Below are 21,704 nucleotides of genomic sequence, written 5' to 3'. Positions count from 1 at the left end.
TTAAAAAAAAATTTAAATCGTTAAAATTTCACTCTTTTTGACCTCCAATAGACTCCAAATCACTCTCATTCATGTTCTCATTATTTTAAATGTCCTTGATTTCATATTTTAAGGCTTTTAAATTATTCCAAATTTGAAAGTTTTTGAAGTTTTAAATGCTGTAATAAAAATTCATCAAGTAGGAGCTTACCGCTTTAAACATTAGAGGATATTATCAAAATCTTACGATTTTAAAGGTTTTAAAATTTGAAATTACAGTATTCAAAACTTTCAATGATTTAAATTGAATACACAAATTTTCATAATCACAGGTACATTATGAAATCACTATTTCAGACTTAATTGAATGTCCTTGCTTTCTTCTAGGTCACTGTGTATTAAACGTCGCTGAAGAAAATCGATAACTTATACATGGGCCGTCAAAATTCTCTAACACACCTGAGCTCATATTTTCTTTAAAATTGCACCTAAAATCAAAACAAATATACTGTAAGAAAGGTCACAGGTGGACCTATCAGACGGTGTAAAAAGTTTTAAAATCGGTCAAGAAATAAAAGAGTAAAGATTTTTTAAAAATAAAAGGATATCCGCCAAAGATGAAAGAGTACGGTCATCCACAAGTGTCCTTGATAATGAGTTTGACATGTCCTGTCAAAAAAAAGCTAACATACCTGAGCTCATATTTTCTTTATTAGTGCATTTACAAACAAAAGAAATACATTGTTGGAAAGGTCTCGTAAAGATCTATTTGATGGTGTATAAAGTTCTAAAATCGGTCAAGAAATAAAAGAGTAATGCTTTTTAAAAGAAATCAAAGGATATCTGCCAAAGATCAAAGAGTACGGTCATACGCAAGTGTCCTTGACAATGATTTTGACATGTCCTGTCAAAACAAAAGGCTAACTTACCTGAGCTCATATTTTCTTTATTAGTGCACTTACAATAAAACTAAATATACTGTTGGAAAGGTCTCGTAAAGATCTATTTGACGGTGTAAAAAGTTTTAAAATCGGTCAAGAAATAAAAGAGTAATGATTTTTTAAAGAAAAGTTCTTAAAGTACACTTGCACTTAAGTGACCTAACACACCTGAGCTTATATATTGTTTATTAATGTACTCACATGCAAAACAAATACATTTTTGGAAAGTTCTCGCCAAGATCTATTTGACAATATAAAAAATTTCAAAATTCGATTAAAAATTTTTTTTTGAAAAATTTAACTTTAAAATTTGAAAAATTTAAACATCTTCTTAAAATTTCAAAAGTCAGGTGCACATGTCAAGGTCACAATTCTATCATTCCTGAAAATTTCAAATTTCTATTTTGCGCAGTTTCTTCGGAGTAGGACAGACCGGAATTGCAGAAAAACGTCAAAAATACGTCATATTTCGCGACCGGAAGTGAAATCATCAAAAATGAAAAAAACGTCCCGAGGGAACATCGTTCCCTATCATATCCGAAAGTTTCATAAAAATCCACCAAACCGTTACTGAGATACCGGTGTAGGAAAAAAAATAATAATAATAATAATAATAAGAAAAAGAAACAATACAATAATAGAAGGGTCTTCCGCTGAAGACGGAAGACCCTAATAAAAGTGAAAAAGAAACCGAAGAATAATAGAAGGGTCTTCCGCTGAAGACGGAAGACCCTAATAACTAGATGGTTCTCGTTGCGAGCAACGAGTGGGTCTTCCGTCTGATTTTGGATAAGATTAGTCAAGATCTTGACTGAGATATTCGTCTATAAAAAATGAATGGATGAATGTTGTTTAAAACATAATTCTGAGCATCTTTTGTTCATTACGGCTTATCAAAATATTTCCCCTTTTCGAGATATAAAGTGTTAAAGATTTAGCATTCTGGCCCCCTTTTTACCCCTTATTACGTAACATATGATCAAAATTTTATAATATGTAGTTGCAGAATGTTAAGATGAACATTTTTGCTTCAGTAATTTATAACAAATGCATGTATTCATCATTTAAGAGTTATAGATGAAAGACTTTTGGCCCTTCTGAGCCCCTAATTTGAGGGGTCAGCCCCTTTTTCTTGATATCAAATGAAAGGTCTTGTGATTTTGAAGACTTTTTGTTCAACAACTATTCAGAAATTTCCTTTCGTTTAAAAGATATATAGAATAACAATATTTAGGGGCCAGTCCTCCAACTCCTTAATGGGGATGTCTTGCAAAAATTATAAGGGTGTATATTGTTTAGAACATCATTCTGAACATCTTTTGTTCAATATTGCTTATCAAAATATTTCCCCTTTTCGAGATATAAAGTGTCAAAGATTTAGCATTCTGGCCCCTTATGGCCCCTTATTACGTAATATATGATCCAAATTTTATAATATATAGTTGCAGAATTTTAAGATGAACATTTTTGCTTCAATAACTTATAACAAAATATTCATCGTTTAAGAGTTATAGATGAAAGACTTTTGGCCCTTCTGAGCCCCTAATTTGAGGGGTCAGCCCGCCCCTTTTTCTTGATATCAAATGAAAGGTCTTGTGATTTTGAAGACTTTTTGTTCAATATGTTTTAACAAAATACTTCTATTTAAAATGTTATTTTAAGAAATGTCTCTAAAATTCACTCATAAATCACGTCCTAAATTTCGACCCCTACCGAGCTTCCATACTGCGCACTTCCGGAAAATTTGAAAACCAAGGTGCACATCTAGAACATGTCCTCTATCACCACTGAAAGTTTCAACACTCTAGCATTTGTCGTTCTTGAGTTTTTTGTGCAGACACAAGGTCTATGTAAAAATCGATCAAAGGGCGATAACTTCTGACCGGAAGTGATTTTTCAAAAACTGAGATGGCGTTATAAACTTCAGATAGTAGCGCATTAACCCTGAAAATTTGAAGCAAATCGATCGAGAGATCTCCGAGAAATCTGCACAAAATCGGTAAGGAAAAAAAAGAATAATAATAATAACTAGATGCGATCTCGTTGCGAGCAACGAGTGGGTCTTCCGTCCGATTTTTGATAAGATGTGATAAGAATTTGACTGAGACTTTCGTTCAAATATAATGATATAAATAAATTGTTAAGACGACCAATTTTGCTTCACTAATCTATAACAAAATATTGATTATAGATTAAAGACTTTCGGCCCGTCTTGGCCCCTACTACACTTTTTGTTCAACAACTATTCAGAAATTCTTTTTCGTTTCCGAGATATCTTCAAAAGAAATAAGGGCCGGCCCTTCAACGCCTTAATGGAGACGTTTAGCAAAAGTTGAAGGTTACATATTGTTCAGAACATTGTTGTGAACATCTTTTATTCAATATTGCTTATCAAAATATTTCCCACTTTCGAGATATAAAGCGTCAAAGATTTAGCATTCTGGCCCCTAATGTCCCCTTATAACATAACATATGATGCCAACAACATGTTATATAGTTAAGGAGTGTGAAGATGATCTATTTTGCCTTAGTAATGTATTACAAAATATTGATCATTTAAGAATTATTGATGAAAGACTTTCGGCCCCTATTGGCCCTTATTTTGAGGGGCCAGCCCCTTTTCCTTGATATCACCTTAAAGCTCTTATGATTTTGAACACTTTTTGTTCAACAACTATTCAGAAATTCTTTTTCGTTTCCGAGATGTATGCAAAAGAAATATTTAGGGGCCGGCCCTTCAACTCCTTAATGGAGACGTTTAGCAAATATTGAAAGGTTGCATATTGTTTAGCACATTATTTTGAACATCTTTTGTGCAATAATGCTTAGCAAAATATTTCCCACTTTCAAGATATAAAGCGTCAAAGATTTAGTATTTCGGCCCCTCAAGACCCCTAATTATGTAACATATGATGTGAATAACATAATGTATAGTTGTAGTTTGCTCAGATAAACATTTTTGCTGCAGTAATATTTTACAAAATATTGATCGTTAAAGAGTTATTGATGAAAGACTTTCGGCCCCTATCGGCCCAGATTTTGAGGGGTCAGCCCCTTTTTCTTGATATCACATTAAAGGTCTTATGATTTTGAACACATTTTGTTTAAGATCTATTCAGAATTTTTTTTTCGTTTCCGAGATATATACAAAAGAAATATTTAGGGGCCGGCCCTTCAACTCCTTAATGGGGACGCTTAGCAAATATTGAAAGGTTGCATATTGTTTAGAACATTATTTTGAACATCTTTTGTTCAATATTGCTTATCAAAATATTTCCCACTTTCGAGATATAAAGCGTCAAAGATTTAGCATTCTGGCCCCTTATGGCCCCTTATTATGTAACATATGAGATTTTTATCATAATATATAGTTGTAGATTGTTCAGATAAACATTTTTGCTTTAGTAATGTATATCAAAATATTGATCGTTTAAGAGTTATGGATTTAAGACTTTTGGCCCCTCTTGGCCCCTAATGTGATGAGTCAGCTCTTTTTTCTTGATATCATAAAAAAGATCTTATAATTCTACAAAATTTCTGTTCAATGTGTTTTCAGAAATTATTTATAGTTTTGACGATATGATAAAAAATGTCCCGAAAATTCACTCCTGATTCATGTCCTAAATTTTGACCCCTACCGAGCTTCCATACTAGGCACTTCCAGAAAATTTGAAAACTGAGGTGCACAACTAGAACTTGTCCTCTATTATCACTGAAAATTTCAGCACTCTAGCTTTTGTCATTTTTGAGTTTTTGTGTAGACAAAATGGTCACTAAAAATTCGATTAAAGGGCGATAACTCCCGACCGGAAGTGAATTTCCAAAAATTAAAGAAAAATGTATTAGGTTTACATCATGATACATCATCTCTAAAAATTTCAAGTGAATCCATCCAACCATCTCTGAGAAATCGTCTGCACAAAATTTGGACAGAAAAAAATAATAATAACTAGATGCGATCTCGTTGCGAGCAACGAGTGGGTCTTCCGTCCGATTTTTGATAAGATGAGATAAGAATTTGACTGAGATTTTCGTTCATAAATATATAAATAGTGAAAACGTACAATTTGCTTCAGTTATGTTTAACAAAATTTTGATCATTATGGCACCAAAAACCGCAATATTTGATAACGATTTTAAAATATTTATAGTAACAGATCGTGAAGATGAGCATTACTGTAAAAGGGTTATAGATGAAAGACATTTAGCCCCTTTGAGCCCCTAATTCGAGGTGTCTTGATTTCACTCGAAAGGTCTTGTAATTCTGAAGACTTTTTGTTCAACTGCTATTCGAGATATGCAGACTTGAAATATTTAGGGGCCGTCCCTTTAAGTCATTATAGGTGTTGTTTAGGAAAAATTCAAAGGATGCACATTGTTCAGATCATCATTCTTAACAACTTTTGTTCAATATTGCTTTTCAAAATGTTTCCCCTTTTCGAGATATAAATCGTCAAAGATTAAGTATTCTGGCCCCTTATGGCCCCTAATTACGTAATATTTGATCAAAATTTTAAAATATATGGTTGCAGATTGTGAAGATGAACATTTTTGCTTCAATAATTAATATCAAAATATTTAACGTTAAAAAGTTATAGGTGAAAGACTTTTTTCCCCTCTGAGCCCCTTATCTGAGGGATCAGCTCCTTTTTCTTGATATGACATGAAAGGTCTTGTAATTCTGAAGACTTTTTGTTCAACTACTATTCAGAAGTTTCGTTTCGTTTTCGAGATATGTGGACTTGAAATATTTAGGGGCCGTCCCTTTGAGTCCTTATAGGGACTGTTTAGGAAAAATTCAAAGGATGCACATTGTTGAGACCATCATTCTAAACAACTTTTGTTCAATATTGCTTTTCAAAATGTTTCCCCTTTTCGAGATATAAAGCGTCAAAGATTTAGCATTCTGGCCCCTTGTGGCCCCTAATTATGTGCCATACGATGTAAAAATCATAATATATAGTTGTAAATTGTTAAGATAAATATTTTTGCTTCAGTAATGTATACCAAAATATTGCTTGTTTAAGAGTTATCAATTTCAGACTTTTGGCCCCTATAGGCCCCTAATGTGATAAGTCAGCCCTTTTTTCTTGATATCATGTTACAGATCTTGTCATTCTGAACAAATTTTGTTCAATATGTTTTAACAAAATAATTATACTTTAAAAGATATGATACAAAATGTCTCAAAAATTAACTCATGATTCGTGTCCTAAATTTCGACCCCTACCGAGCTTCCATACTAGGCACTTCCGGAAAATATCTAAACCCAGGTGCATAATGGCAACATGTCCTCTATCATCACTGAAAATTTCAGCGCTCTAGCTTAAGCCGTTTTTGAGTTCCATCACAGACAAGGAGGTCCTCTGAATTTTAATAAAAGGGAGATAACTTCCGACCGGAAGTGATTTTCAAAAAACGATATTGCCGGAATTAACTTCAGATGTCAACTCATCTACCATGAAAACTTGAATAAAATCGAACGAGCCATCTCCGAGAAATCTTCTCCACAAATTTTGTAAAGAAAAAAAAGAATAATAGATGCGATCTCGTTGCGAGCAACGAGTGGGTCTTCCGTCCAATTTTCGATAAGATGAGATAAGAATTTGACTGAGATTTTCGTTAAAAAATAGTTATATAAATAAATTGTTAAGACAAACAATTTCCCTTCAGTAATGTGTAACAAAATATTGATCAATAAAAAGTTATAGATTAAACACTTCCGGCCCATCTTGGCCCCTTACATGAATGATCAGCCCCTTTTTCTTGATATCATCTTAAAGTTCTCATGATTTTGAACACTTTTTGTTCAACAACTATTCAGAAATTCTTTTTCGTTTCCGAGATATATGCAAAAGAAATATTAAGGGGCGGCCCTTTAAGTCCTAAACGGGGACGTCTAGCAAAAATTGAATGATTGCATATTATTAAGAATATTATTTTGAACGTCTTTTGTTAAAATATTGGTTATCAAAATATTCTTCCTGTTCAAGATTTATTGCGCCAAAGATTATACAATCTGACCCCTAATTATCCCTTATTGCATAAGATATGACGTAAACACCATGTTATATAGCTAAAGAGTGTGAAGATGAACTATTTCGCTTCAGTAATATATTACAAAATATTGATCATTAAATAGTTATTGATTTAAGACTTTCGGCCCCTCTCGGCCCCTATTTTGAGGGGCCAGCCCCTTTTTCTTCATACCACTTTAAAGCTCTTATGGTTATGAACACTTTTTGTTCAAAAAACTATTCAGAAATTCTTTTTCGTTTCCGAGATATATGCAAAAGATATATTTAGGGGCCAGCCCTTCACCTCCTAAATGGGGACGTTTAGCAAAAATCGAAAGGTTACTTACTGTTTAGAACATTATTTTGAACATCTTTTATTCTATATTGCTTATCAAAACATTTCCCACTTTCGAGATATAAAGTGCCAAAGATTTGGATTTCTGGACCCTTAGGGCCCCTAATAATGTAACATGTGATGTGAATATCATAATATATAGTTGTAAATTGTTAAGATAAACATTTTTGCTTCAGTAATGAATTGCAAAATATTGATTGTTAAAAAGTTATTGATTAAACAATTTTGGCCCCGCTCGGCCCCTATTTTGAGGGGCTAGCCCCTTTTTCTTCATACCACTTTAAAGTTCCTATGATTTTGAACACTTTTTGTTCAACAACTATTCAGAAATTCTTTTTCGTTTCCGAGCTATATGCAAAAGATATAATTAGGGGCCAGCCCTTCAACTTCTTAATGGGGACGTCTAGCAAAAATCGAAAGTTTAGATATTGTTTAGAACATTATTTTGAACATCTTTTATTCAGTATTGCTTATCAAAATATTTCCCACTTTCGAGATATAGAATGCCAATGATCTGGCATTCTGGCCCCTTATGACCCCTTATTATATAACATATGACATAAATTTTATAATATATAGTTGTAAATTGTTCAGATAAACATTTTTGCTTTAGAAATGAATTGCAAAATATTGATCATGAAAAAGATATTGATTATACACTTTTGGCCCCTCTCGGCCCCTATTTTGAGGGGCCAGTCCCTTTTTCTTCATACCATTTTAAAGCCCTTATGATTTTTAACACTTTTTGTTCAACAACTATTCAGAAATTCTTTTTCGTTTCCGAGCTATATGCAAAAGATATATTTAGGGGCCAGCCCTTCAACTCCTTAATGGGGACGTTTAGCAAAAATCGAAAGTTTAGATATTGTTTAGAACATTATTTTGAACATCTTTTATTCAATATTGCTTATCAAAATATTTTCCACTTTTGAGATATAGAGTGCCAAAGATTTGGCATTCTGGCCCTTTATGGCCCCTAATTATGTAACATATGATGTATATATCATAATATATGGTTGTAAATTGTTAAGATAAACATTTTTGCTTCAGTAATGTATACCAAAATATTGATCGTTAGAGAGTTATTGATTTTATACTTTTGGCCCCTCTCGGCCCCTAATATGACAAGTCAGCCCTTTTTTCTTGATATCATACTAAAGATCTTGTCATTCTGCACAAATATTGTTCAGTATGTTTTTACAAAATAATTATACTTTAAAAGATATGATACAAAATGTCTCAAAAATTAACTCATGATTCGTGTCCTAAATTTCGACCCCTACCGAGCTTCCATACTAGGCATTTCCGGAAAATATCCAAACCCAGGTGCAAAATGGCAACATGTCCTCTATCATCACTGAAAATTTCAGCGCTCTAGCTTAAGCCGTTTTTGAGTTCCATCGCAGACAAGGAGGTCCTCTAAATTTTGATAAAAGGGCGATAACTCCGGACCGGAAGTGAATTTCTAAAAATTGTTTAGCCGGAATTAACTTCAGATAACCTAGCAACAATCCTGAAAATCTGACGCAAATCCATCGATCCATCTCCGAGAAATCGTCTGCACAAAATTTGTGCAGAAAAAAAGAATAATAATAATAATAATAATAAGCTTGAAAAAGAAACATAAGAATAATAGAAGGGTCTTCCGCTGAAGACGGAAGACCCTAATAATAAGCTTGAAAAAGAAACATAAGAATAATAGAAGGGTCTTCCGCTGAAGACGGAAGACCCTAATAATAGTGAAAAAGAAACAATAGAATAATAGAAGGGTCTTCCGTTGGAGACGGAAGACCCTAACTAGATGGTTCTCGCTGCGAGCAACGAGTGGGTCTTCCGTTTGATTTTTGATAAGATTAGTCAAGATCTTGACTGAGATATTCATCTGTTAAAAGTGAAAGGATGCATATTGTTTAAAACATTATTCTGAGCATCTTTTGTTCATTGTTGCTTATCAAAATATTTCCCCTTGTTGGAGGTGTCAAAGATTTAGCATTCTTGCCCCTTATGGCCCCTTATTACGTAACATATGATCAAAATTTTATAATATATAGTTGCAGATTGTTAAGATGAACATTTTTGCTTCAGTAATTTATAACAAAATATTGATCATTAAAGAGTTATAGATGAAAGACTTTTGGCCCCTCTAAGCCCCTAATTTGAGGGGTCAGCCCCTTTTTCTTGATATCAAATAAAAGGTCTTGAGATTTTGAAGACTTTTTGTTCAACAACTATTCAGAAATTTCCTTTCGTTTAAGAGATATATAGAATGACAATATTTAGGGGCCAGCCCTCCAAGTAATTAATGAGGATGTTTTGCAAAAATTAAAAGGGTGTATATTGTTTAGAACATTATTCTGAACATCTTTTGTTCAATATTGCTTATCAAAATATTTCCCCTTTTCAAGATATAATGTGTCAAAAATTTAGCATTCTGGCCCCTTATGACCCTTTATTACATAACATATGATCCAAATTTTATAATATATAGTTGCAAATTGTTAAGATGAACATTTTTGCTTCAGTAATTTATAACAAAATATTGATCATTAAAGAGTTATAGATGATAGACTTTTGGCCATTCTGAGTCCCTAATTTGAGGAGTCAGCCCCTTTTTCTTGATATCAAATAAAAGGTCTTGTGATTTTGAAGACTTTTTGTTCAACAACTATTCAGAAATTTCCTTTCGTTTTGGAGATATCTAGAATAACAATATTTAGGGGCCAGCCCTCCAAGTCCTTAATGGGGATGTCTTGCAAAAATTAAAAGGGTGTATATTGTTTAGAACCTTATTCTGAACATCTTTTGTTCAATATTGCTTATCAAAATATTTCCCCTTTTCGAGAGATAATGTGTCAAAGATATAGCATTCTGGCCCCTTATGACCCTTTGTTACATAACATATGATCAAAATCTTATAATATATAGTTGCAGATTGTTAAGATGAACATTTTTGCTTCAGTAATTTATAACAAAATATTGATCATTAAAGAGTTATAGATGAAAGACTTTTGGCCATTCTGAGCCCCTAATTTGAGGGGTCAGCCCCTTTTTCATGATATCAAATAAAAGGTCTTGTGATATTGAAGACTTTTTGATCAACAACTATTCAGAAATTTCCTTTCGTTTTGGAGATATCTAGAATAACAATATTTAGGGGCCAGCCCTCCAAGTCCTTAATGGGGATGTCTTGCAAAAATTAAAAGGGTGTATATTGTTTAGAACATTATTCTGAACATCTTTTGTTCAATATTGCTTATCAAAATATTTCCCTTTTTCGAGATACAATGTGTCAAAGATTTAGCATTCTGGCCCCTTATTACGTAACATATGATCAAAATTTTATAATATATAGTTGCAGATTGTTAAGATGAACATTTTTGCTTCAGTAATTTATAACAAAATATTGATCATTAAAGAGTTATAGATGAAAGACTTTTGGCCCCTCTAAGCCCCTAATTTGAGGGGTCAGCCCCTTTTTCTTGATATCAAATAAAAGGTCTTGTGATTTTGAAGACTTTTTGTTCAACAACTATTCAGAAATTTCCTTTCGTGTTGGAGATATCTAGAATAACAATATTTAGGGGCCAGCCCTCCAAGTCCTTAATGGGGATGTCTTGCAAAACAAAAATTAAAAGGGTGTATATTGTTTAGAACCTTATTCTAAACATCTTTTGTTCAATATTGCTTATCAAAATATTTCCCCTTTTCGAGATATAATGTGTCAAAGATTTAGCATTCTGGCCCCTTATGGCCCCTAATTACGTAACATATGATCCAAATTTTATAATATATAGTTGCAGATTGTTAAGATGAACATTTTTGCTTCAGTAATTTATAACAAAATATTGATCATTAAAGAGTTATAGATGAAAGAGTTTGGCCCTTCTGAGCCCTTAATTTGAGGAGTCAGCCCCTTTTTCTCGATATCAAATGAAAGGTCTTGTAATTTTGAAGACTTTTTGTTCAAAATGTTTTAACAAAATACTTTTATTTAAAATGTTATTATAAGAAATGTCTCTAAAATTCACTCATAAATCACGTCCTAAATTTCGACCCCTACCGAGCTTCCATACTTTGCACTTCCGGAAAATTTGAAAACCAAGGTGCACATCTAGAACATGTCCTCTATCACCACTGAAAGTTTCAACCCTCTAGCATTTGTCGTTCTTGAGTTTTTGTGCAGATACAAGGTCTATGTAAAAATCGATCAAAGGGCGATAACTTCTGATCGGAAGTGATTTTTCAAAAACTGAAGCGGCGTTATAAACCTCAGATAGCAACGCATGAACCCTGAAAATTTGAAGCAAATCGATCGAGAGATCTCCGAGATATCTTCTGCACAAAATTGGTAAGGAAAAAAAAAAGAATAATAATAATAAAAAGAAAAGTGAAAAATCAACAATAGAATAATAGAAGGGTCTTCCGCAGAAGACGGAAGACCCTAATAAAAAGAAAAGTGAAAAATCAACAATAGAATAATAGAAGGGTCTTCCGCAGAAGACGGAAGACCCTAATAATAAAAAAAAAATGTGAAAAATCAACAATAGAATAATAGAAGGGTCTTCCGCAGAAGACGGAAGACCCTAATAATAAAGGTAAAAAAGAAACCGAAGAATAATAGAAGGGTCTTCCGCTGATGACGGAAGACCCTAATAAAAATGAAAAAGAAACCGAAGAATAATAGAAGGGTCTTCCGCTGAAGACGAAAGACCTTAATAAAACATAAGAGAAATCATTTCTCCTAAACAAATTACTAGTCGTTAAACATTTTTGGATGTTTCCGTAAAAGTCTATTTAAAAAAAAGAAATTGCTCTTCAAGCAGGGATCGAACTCAAAACCCTTGGGTTGAAAGGCAGGTGCGCTAACCATTAGGCCACGCATTCCGACAACAGTAGTAAGTTAAAATGTTTAGGACTATAGAATAGATGCAAGCGTATTTTTAGAATCGGTAGGGGAAGAAAGTAGTTCCGTAAAAGGAAATAGTTCCTGAACTTGCAAGCAGTATATAAAATAAGAAGGAACGGGCTGCGTGAGAAAACGTTAACACTGTTCCCTAATGAAAATGTATTAGTGGACTGTGGCCCGATTCATCGATATTGTGAGCATGCTGATTTTTTTGTAAATACATGTAGCTTTGTTGAAAGCTTTAAAGATCGGGTTCGGATTTTAGCATTTCTGACTGAATATCCTGAAATAAATATGAAACATTTAAATAAGCATTTCTTTGGGTTATATTAAATATATGTAGCACAAATTAAACTCCCAACATGCATTTTTAGAAGGGAAACACGACAATGAAAGCGAGAATTGTTTTTAATATATCGGAAATCGCTATTTCTGGAAACTGATTAATTCCAAATAAAAATCAAATAAATTCCACATGTAAAAGAAAGAGAGAATGCTCGTTATTAAAATGTCATATCATATCAGGAGAATCGAATGCTATTAACGACATCTGAAGAAATAGCCAATAAAAGGTTAAGATCATTTCTTCGTTCACCTGCACTTTAATTTCAAACACAACAGAACTTGTAGTTTTTGCCGTGAAACTTCATGACTTCTATATACTTATAAGACTCACCGTAAAACTTTCCAGAAAGTTTCTCTGAGGTCTATACTACATTTGTACCAAATTTGGTGTCGATCCGAGGTCTGGTTTGAATTTTACAGAAACGCAGTACAGTTAAGGTGCGCAATGGAAATATCGGCATTTTTTGTGATTAAAAAGATATTCTTAATCAGGATGGCGATTCTATTCAGTACTTTATTGATTTCCGACAAATGTAATTATGGTTAATAACTACATATTGAAGACGATAAGATTTTATATTTAGACTTGTCACGTGATGCGGATGTCACGTGATATAACACATATACTGGCAATATTGAGGTCACCTATAAATTTCACTAGTGCAAGGGCATAATCAAGTTAAAATTCTAAATTTAGAGTATAAATATTTTCAACACATATCGAAGTTTCTGAAAAGTGCTGCGATCCTCTATAGATTCTGCTATTTCATTGTTAAAATCATATTTATATGACCGCATTCTGTATTTTTTGCTGGTCAACGGCATTAAATATAGATATAAGTAATTCATTTTCAAGATTTCATCAGGATCGCAGCACTTTTCAGATACCTTAATACTTCTAGAGTTTATATGTAAAAGCTTACTGTGATCCATTGAGTGTATGCCCTTGCACTAGATCGATTTATTAAGATTATTAAGTAAATTTTGATAAAAGGGCGATAACTTCCGACCGGAAGTAAATATCCCTTAACGGAATTACCGGAATTAACTTCAGATGCCAACGCATCTACCACGAAAATTTGAATGAAATCGAACGAGCCATCTCCGAGAAATCGTCTGCACAAATTTTGTAAGAAGAAAAAAGAATAAAAATAATAATAATAATAAAGGTAAAAAAGAAACCGAAGAATAATAGAAGGGTCTTCCGCTGAAGACGGAAGACCCTAATAAAAGTGAAAAAGAAACAATACAATAATAGAAGGGTCTTCCGTTGGAGACGGAAGACCCTAATAATAATAAGAAAAAGAAACAATACAATAATAGAAGGGTCTTCCGCTGAAGACGGAAGACTCTAATAAAGGTAAAAAAGAAACCGAAGAATAATAGAAGGGTCTTCCGCTGAAGACGGAAGACCCTAAAAACATTGCATCCAATTTAATGACATCTGCAAATAATATTTTATTTAATTATAGAATACATTTTTCGTTGTGAAAATATTATTTGATCCGCCTCTCACTGCATACAAACTGCGTCAAGTCTTACGAAATGACGTCACATCGATACGTGCATCGCGATCAATGACTTGTTTATACCTTGTTAAAACAGCATGTTATAGTAAGTTTTGATGTAATTGATGATCTCCTACAGTTTTAAACAGCAAATCATTTTATTTTTTGTATTTTTAAGAATTGTTGGTTTTGTCTGATATCATACCGGTAGTTAATATTTCCAGTGCAAATAAGGCTCCACCGCCTTTTTGTAGCCTTAACTGTGCTGCGTTTTCAAGCTATGTAATATTTCCTGCCTGAAATGTAAAAATTCCTTTTGTGTCCAACTCACTTTGAAGTCTCTCTAGAAAATGCTCCTGTCTGACATTGCTTGTCATTGCTGTCTGATGCAAAGTACTGAAACTTTCCCAATTTTTGTCTTCATTTTTTTTCTGATTAAGGCTCGCTTTCATCCGAGAGATTCACTGAGACATTGCTTTTCAAGAGCATAAGTGACAGATATAAAAGACTATAGTCTCTCTTCAGAGCATCCTTGAATTTAGAAAATGCTGAATGGACAGGTAAGTTTGATGTTCATTGTTATTGTTTTTCAGGAATCAGCTGAATGGGGAGATCACTTGAATAGTTAACTTGTTCGTATGTCATCTTCGTTTATCATCTCTTGCAGCGTGATTTTAATTTCCAATAACTGCTCTTGTCCTTTGACCTTCCCTTCCATTTTTGATGATTCATCATCTATATTGATGAGTTGTTAAGTCAGTCGCTACTTTTCCTGCTCATGCCGCATTTCAAGAAGTAAATTACTCCTATCTGTATTCCGATTTTAACGGAGGCGTCTAAATTCGCAGGAGCCAGTTTTAAATGCGCCGCACATTTTATTCCAAACTTACTACTGGAGATTGCATCTTAGTTGGAATGCCTATATTTGGAAAAACAAGTACTTCGGCGAGGAATAATTGATTTTCCTCTTCAACGCTGATAAATTCTGCTTTGTCAAGATGACGAACTTCCGCTATTTGAATCCAAATCCTGTCGTGCTTTGAACATCCTTTTCATTTGTTACCATTTTGTGTTAAGATGCAGGATTTCTAGTTATAAATAATCCCCTTGATCCTTCATCAATTTTTTCCCCTTCACATAATACTCCTGTGGGTGTTTTAACTTCTGTCACAGCTGTTTTATTAGTATCTGGGCAGGTATTGTTATTAAAAATGAATGCTTAAAATCTGAGGCCTTGATGTAGTAACCATTTTAGTTTGTTGTTCTTTTTTATTGTAGGACCCTTTTTTTTTACAAATATTTGTTTGATTTTGCTTAATACATCAGAAACTTTGCCACAAGTGAAGAGTTTGTGTGCTTCCCAGTTTCAGTTTCTCATAATTCGCAATTTTTTTTAGACTCACTGGTTGTTTATACTAATAGCTAACACGTGCACCAAGATTTCCAGGTTCTGTTAAAGTTTGTGTGCGGAGGGGAGGGGGTCATCAATCATCATCGCTGTTAGGAATCGGACAGGGTATCAAATCTTACCCTGTCTGACTGAGATTGCTGGCAAAGCTATGGTGGAATCAAATTTCCAAGATCTCCTGCCAAAGTTAGAACTTCCCAAAAATATAAATTACCTTCATCATTTCTAAATTGTGCATTGTGGTGCAAACAATATAGGCCTTACAAGTACAAGGTACTTGCTGTATTCTATTAGATATGTTATGTCATCATTACTCCCCACCACAAAATAGATATCGTTAAGTAACGAATATCAGCTAAATGGATTGATTGATTGATTGTATGTTTAAACGTCCCATTCGAAAATCGTTCACTTATTTAGGAACGTCACTATATACTGGTGAAGAGTTTCAAATTTAGACCTTTACTTAACACTCAGGGCCTTTGAGTAATAAGCGTTCTTTGTCGTGCAAAAGAAAATGAAAAGAAAGCAGCTTTGATCATATCAAAACTCTTCCGTGATATGATAATCTTACCTATGTTGAGTACTCACTTTCCTATGTTGCGTTTTTCAAAGCATTCATCATTTCTTGTTTTAACACTCCCTTACTTAACCTCGCTATGGCCTAAAAAAATCGATTCAAAACTTGTTAAATTAATTTGGCATCGCAATCAACCAATAATTTCCAATATTCCATTTTAAAGCTTTACACTACAATAAAATATAATTTGCAAAAGTTAAAAATAAAGTAAATGATTTGATTGTTTACCAAATAAAATAATAAAATGCTGAAAAATTACACAATGGAAATCAAACGCGTTATAAAGATGTCAAATTAAAAACGCAGTGAAGCGTGTCTAATCCGAACTAGTTCCAAAGAAATTGGCCAGATTAGAAAACATTCCGGATTTGACAACATTTTACATAATTGCATTTACAGCAACGGACAAAATGTTTACACCGTATTAGACAAGATTTTGGATTGCACTACATTCCGATTAGACAAGTTTCACTGTACTTAAATCAAAATGCTTAATGAAAATTGAAAAGTTCAAAACTACCACGGGGGTAATTTATATCTGCATGTAAAAATAATTATGTAAAATCATCTCGATGCCATGAAAAGTGATGCAGGAATTCTACTCCTCTGTCACAGAAATAATTATTGTACACTTTCTCATAAAACCTTACCAATTTTCTACATTTGTACATAAGATCGAAGATTTTTTAATCATTATTATTCATATTAACCACGCGATTTTAGCACCCTTTTTCAAGTACAATAGATTTTTAAAATTGTAAAAGAAATAATACATTTTCACTATATTACTTATGCAGTCTCCAGAACCAGAACTCCAGAACTCTGGGGGCATGAATTTCATAATTTCAGAAGAAGTATACTTGCTCAACATAATTATTTCCTTAATTTGTTTGCTAAATCCCCAGGGCAGTGAAGAAGATTTTTATCGAATTCATTTAATTTTACTTTATGATCAACAGAGCCCTGTCCTCACACAAGAACCCTGACACTGGGGCCATGAATTTCACAATTCCTGAAGAGGCATCCTTGCTTATCATAACCATCACTTATAGTATCTGCTAAATACTCAAGAGGAGAGAAGAAATAATGCATTTTATTATATGATTGAATAATTCCCATCTCTATAATTGGCTGAGATCCAACAATATTAGAAAAATACTAGTTAAAATTGACCTGCACCTGACCTAGGTCAATATAAGGAATTATTTCAAAGTCAATATAAGGAATTATCTATTCTACATTGGACCAAAAATATATAATCATATAATTAAACAGTTATTGCTGTTTTTGAGGTCAATACGATGATTTAAACACCTTCGAAGTACAAAATTCACCTCGCCCTTCGGGATCGGTGAATATTGTACTCCTCATGCGTCTAAATCATCGTTTTGACCTCCAAAAACATCAATAATTGTATATCATTGTCAATACAGACCCACCCACCCCCTCTAAAACCACAACCCCTGACCCTGGGGCCATATATTTCACAATTTGTAAGAGGCATCCTTGTTCAGAATAACCATGCACTTATCTTGTTCAATAAATACCCAGGGGTAAAGAAGAAGATTTTGAATGAATTTATGCATTTTACTATATGATCAACAGAGCCCCGCCCTTCCTCTTACATGTCCGTAGACAGAGTTAGAATTTATGAGTTGTTTATATATTTTACTGGTTCAAGTGATTAATAAGGACAAATTAAAGATATTCTGAGTGAATCTACTACAGAGACATGTCCTCTACGGACTTTTGCTGGGGAATTGTATGTTATTTATCCTATTTCGTATAAATTGCGTTAAAGTGTGGAATATGTCCCCTTGTATGTGTGTAAGTTGACTTTCGCGTGAAATATTTTCTGAAAAGGTAAAATTCAGACTTGTCCCCGGCACTTTATACAAAAGATCACGATGAATTGACATATGTAACAAGCTTTTCACAATAATCAGACCAGAACCCCTGATCCTTCGACCATATATTTCATAATTTTGGAAAAGGAACCCTTGCTAATCTTATCCATGCTCTTAGTTTATCTTCTAAGTACACAGGAGCAGAGAAGAAGATTTTCAAAGAAACAATGCATTTTCACTCTATTCACCCCCCCCCCCCCCCCGACAATACCAACTTACCCTGAGGCGATGAATTTCATAATTCTGGAAGAGGCATCTTAGCATTACCATGCACTTATTTTTTTTTACTGAATACCAAGGAGCAGAGAAGACGATTTTTAAAGAAATTCTTCATTTTCACAAGTGATCATTAGAGCTTTACCCAAAGTTCCGAACCCCTTACCCAAGGGACATTGATTTCTTAAAGTTGGTAAAGGACTGTATGCTTATTACATACATGCTAACTCTTTAGTATCCAGGAATAGAGAAGGTGATTTTTAAGATTGCATCAATTTTGATGATCTTAGCCCTACCCTTCAGGCCCCAAAACAGTAGGATCATGATATTCACCCCAACCCCCTTATTGATAAATGCCCTATGCTAGAATTGGCTGAAATTCGTTCAGCGGTTTCAGAGAAGAAGCTGAAACTGTTCGAATGTTAAAACACGACGGACGACTGACGACGCAGAAGACGGAAAAAAGCAGAAAGCAAGAGGACACTTAAGTGACACAGGCAACCTAATAATAATTATACCAATAGAATTGAAATTGGGAAAACGCTTATACGCTTATATTTATCCTTTCTCTACAAATACAGTAAGTGAGAATATGTAAATGAAAACTAATATTATAGGTACATATAAGAAGAAAATGTTTTCAGATTTTGAACATTCTTGCTGGAAGTGGAATCGAAGAACAATCTCAAAAACTGTACTTTTTACATAAAAATAACACAAACAAAAACTAACGCAGGTGAGTTAAGGCTAGGTACATGTATAAGCAAATATACTAATCAAAATGTCTAAGGACTATATCTATTATACAGAGAAAGGTAAAACTTTTGATTTATACCTACCTGGTACCTACGACATGAGATAGCCAGTACATATAATGATGTCGTTGTTCTTTACTACACAAAATTATAATGGACATCAACAAAAATGCTTCGGCACAAGGGCATGCTCTATTTTATTTAACTGAAACAAGGTATATTGAGAAGCAAAATATTCCAAAATATTGCTGCACAAATCTCATCAGCTCAGTTGTATAATTTCTATTTGTAAAGTTTTAAGTTAAATCAGGGTAAAAATTTACAGTCTAGTATGAGGTTCCTCAAATTCCAATCAAATGAGAAAATGCCTAGGATTTGTTCAGCAGTTTTATTAATCTATAAAATATTCTTCTTAGCATTATGCAATTTTTATGTAAATTCAAATAGGGTAATCCCTTGCACCGAAGCTGTTTTGTTGATGCGTTTTACTACCTCCAGTAGGTAAGAGCAATGGCGTCATAATATGACGTCATAATTTGTACTAGCTATAACATATCGTGGGTACTAAGTATGCATAAGAAAATAAATCAAAACTTTCTCTAAATAATAAGTATAACTCTTATGCGTTTTTATTAGGTCATTTGCATAGAAACGCCTATACCTAGCCTTAACTCACATGCGAAGCTCACTCATTTATTTGAGTTCACGTAAAGATTGGATTTCACTGAAACAAAGATACTCTATATAAAACATAGATGTAAAAAAAATCTGGTTTTAAATCTTTTGCTATAAACCATAAACTTTTGAACATAATGAAACGTGTCTTCTGAAGAGCAGCAACCCATAATTTTATGGAAACACCCTGTGTGTAGATTAAAGTTTGTTCAAGTCATGATCCCTCCTCCTCCGGGAGAAGGAGTAGGATGACGCCATAGTGGGCAATCAAAATATTACATAGAAATATACAGGAAAATCTTTTGAAATAGGGTGAGTTATCCATGCATCATACACATACCTTGCTTCGGACAATTTTAAGCACTAGACTAAAAGTCTCCGCGTGTTTTTACTTGTTTCTGTATGAAAGGTGAAGATATAAACTTTTTAATGATGCAGATTTTTATTTTCATGTTGTGAAAAAAATACCACAAAAATGCCTTTAAAATTAAGGCATATTTTGCATCATGAAAGGGGAGTAACCAGAATTTTACGATTTTGCAATTTTTAGAGTTGTCATTCTTTTAAATAGACTTCATCGGAACGAGACGGACCTAGGTAAAATTTGTCAATCATTGATAAGTTTAAAGATTTTTTTTTTTCAAAAATATTACTTCAATGTGTGTATAATATTTATAGAGTTGTTTTTTACTAGTATGGTTTTTTTCACAGTACATCGGACACAAATCAACCATGTATCGGACACTTTCCGATGCATGGGTAATCGCTTCCATTTTCATATAAAACCCAAATGACAGCTGTTTTTACGGAAATTGAAAATAGAAACTCTGAATTTTCAGTGAAAATACATGTTATCGATATATGACGACTAGAAGTGGACTCAATTTTATTTCTCTAAAGTAGATGATAACTCATGAGACAAAGGCGCGAGTTGCCATATTACTAGCATTGTAAAGCCTTTCTAAGGCGATGTGATGCAACTAAAACTTCTTCACATTTGTGCATCGAAATAGTCATTCAAATTTATCTAGAAGGTTGATTTTTAAATAAAAGATAAAAATGTTTCCATATCACTAATTTTAAAGCACTGAGATCAAGGTATAATATTATTTCTGGTTTAAATACTGTATGTCCGATGCATGGTGAATATTGTCCGATCCATGGTGAATTCTGACTTATTTCGAAAAAATCGGTTTTTAGTGATATTTTCTCAATAAATAGCACACGATTGTGTCAAAAAATTATATTTTAAGTACATGCTACATGTTAATTTTCATTTTGATAATATTCGGTCGTAGCGATATCGCTATAATTTGTTATGGTACGAGAGTGTCCGATGCATGGAGAATTCACCCTTTTTCAAGTACATCATTGACATGATCAGTCATATGGATATAGAAGCATCCTTGGGTAGCATATATTCAATTCTATTCAAATCATGATCTATGCGGGCAGAGTGGAGCCACAATACACTGTATGCGATCAAAGATTTATATAGAGGAAAACATCTGCTGTTGAAGAAAAGCAGAGAGATAGTGACTCAGATGAGCGTTTGTGCCCGTAAGCCTCTTGGATTGGACATCTAAGTATTTTAATCAGAGAATTAAACATATAAAATTAACAATTATATTGATTAAAGATTAGTTTGCTACCTGCATCAAATCTCTTCCTTTTTCCTCTAAGTCTTTTCTATCTAATTTTCGTGTTGCTTCTGGTTCATGCACAACTTGATTTCTGTAAATTCGAATTCTTTCTACGTCGTCAGTCTCGCTTGTATCACCTGTATCTGGAGTTTTCCCCCAGCCTTTAGTCGGTGGTGTCAGACATGGATTACGGTTTCGTAACATCTGGTACATCATCGTCACATCAAAGGATTGAGAAGATGGATTAGATTTATCAGCTAATAAGAGATAAAATGTAATTCTTGTATTGATTGTTGGTCTTTAAGTTTAGAAAAAAAAAACATATTTCACAGTGCTTGCTATTCAATACAAATTAATAATTACACATGGATGACAGTAGACGTTTTATTTTTTAAATTTTCTATACAAGTTTTGAGAGCTGACAGCAATATTACTACTGCCATTTGTTTTCTGTTGTCGTTTTTAAATC

At 33.4% G+C, this 21,704-nt stretch overlaps 1 long non-coding RNA gene across 1 annotated transcript in view; it reads right to left on the bottom strand.

Annotated features, from left to right (window-relative positions):
- LOC133201519 (uncharacterized) overlaps positions 1–21,488 on the bottom strand; it is a 62,898-nt gene extending 41,410 nt beyond the window's left edge. Inside the window, exons 1-2 of the long non-coding RNA XR_009723101.1 lie at positions 21,245–21,488; positions 16,034–16,123 (exon numbers count right to left, since the gene is read on the bottom strand). This is a non-coding gene — a long non-coding RNA (uncharacterized LOC133201519). The remainder of the gene's footprint in view (positions 1–16,033; positions 16,124–21,244) is intronic.
- Positions 21,489–21,704: the final 216 nt, after the last annotated feature.

This window comes from Saccostrea echinata, unplaced genomic scaffold, assembly GCF_033153115.1.
Source record: "Saccostrea echinata isolate AGI-Se365-2 ecotype Australia unplaced genomic scaffold, CSIRO_AGI_Sech_v1 ptg000044l, whole genome shotgun sequence".
In the NCBI taxonomy this organism is placed as follows: domain Eukaryota; kingdom Metazoa; phylum Mollusca; class Bivalvia; order Ostreida; family Ostreidae; genus Saccostrea; species Saccostrea echinata.
Note: the sequence above shows the minus strand (reverse complement) of the source record. Positions and strands in the feature narration are given on the sequence as shown.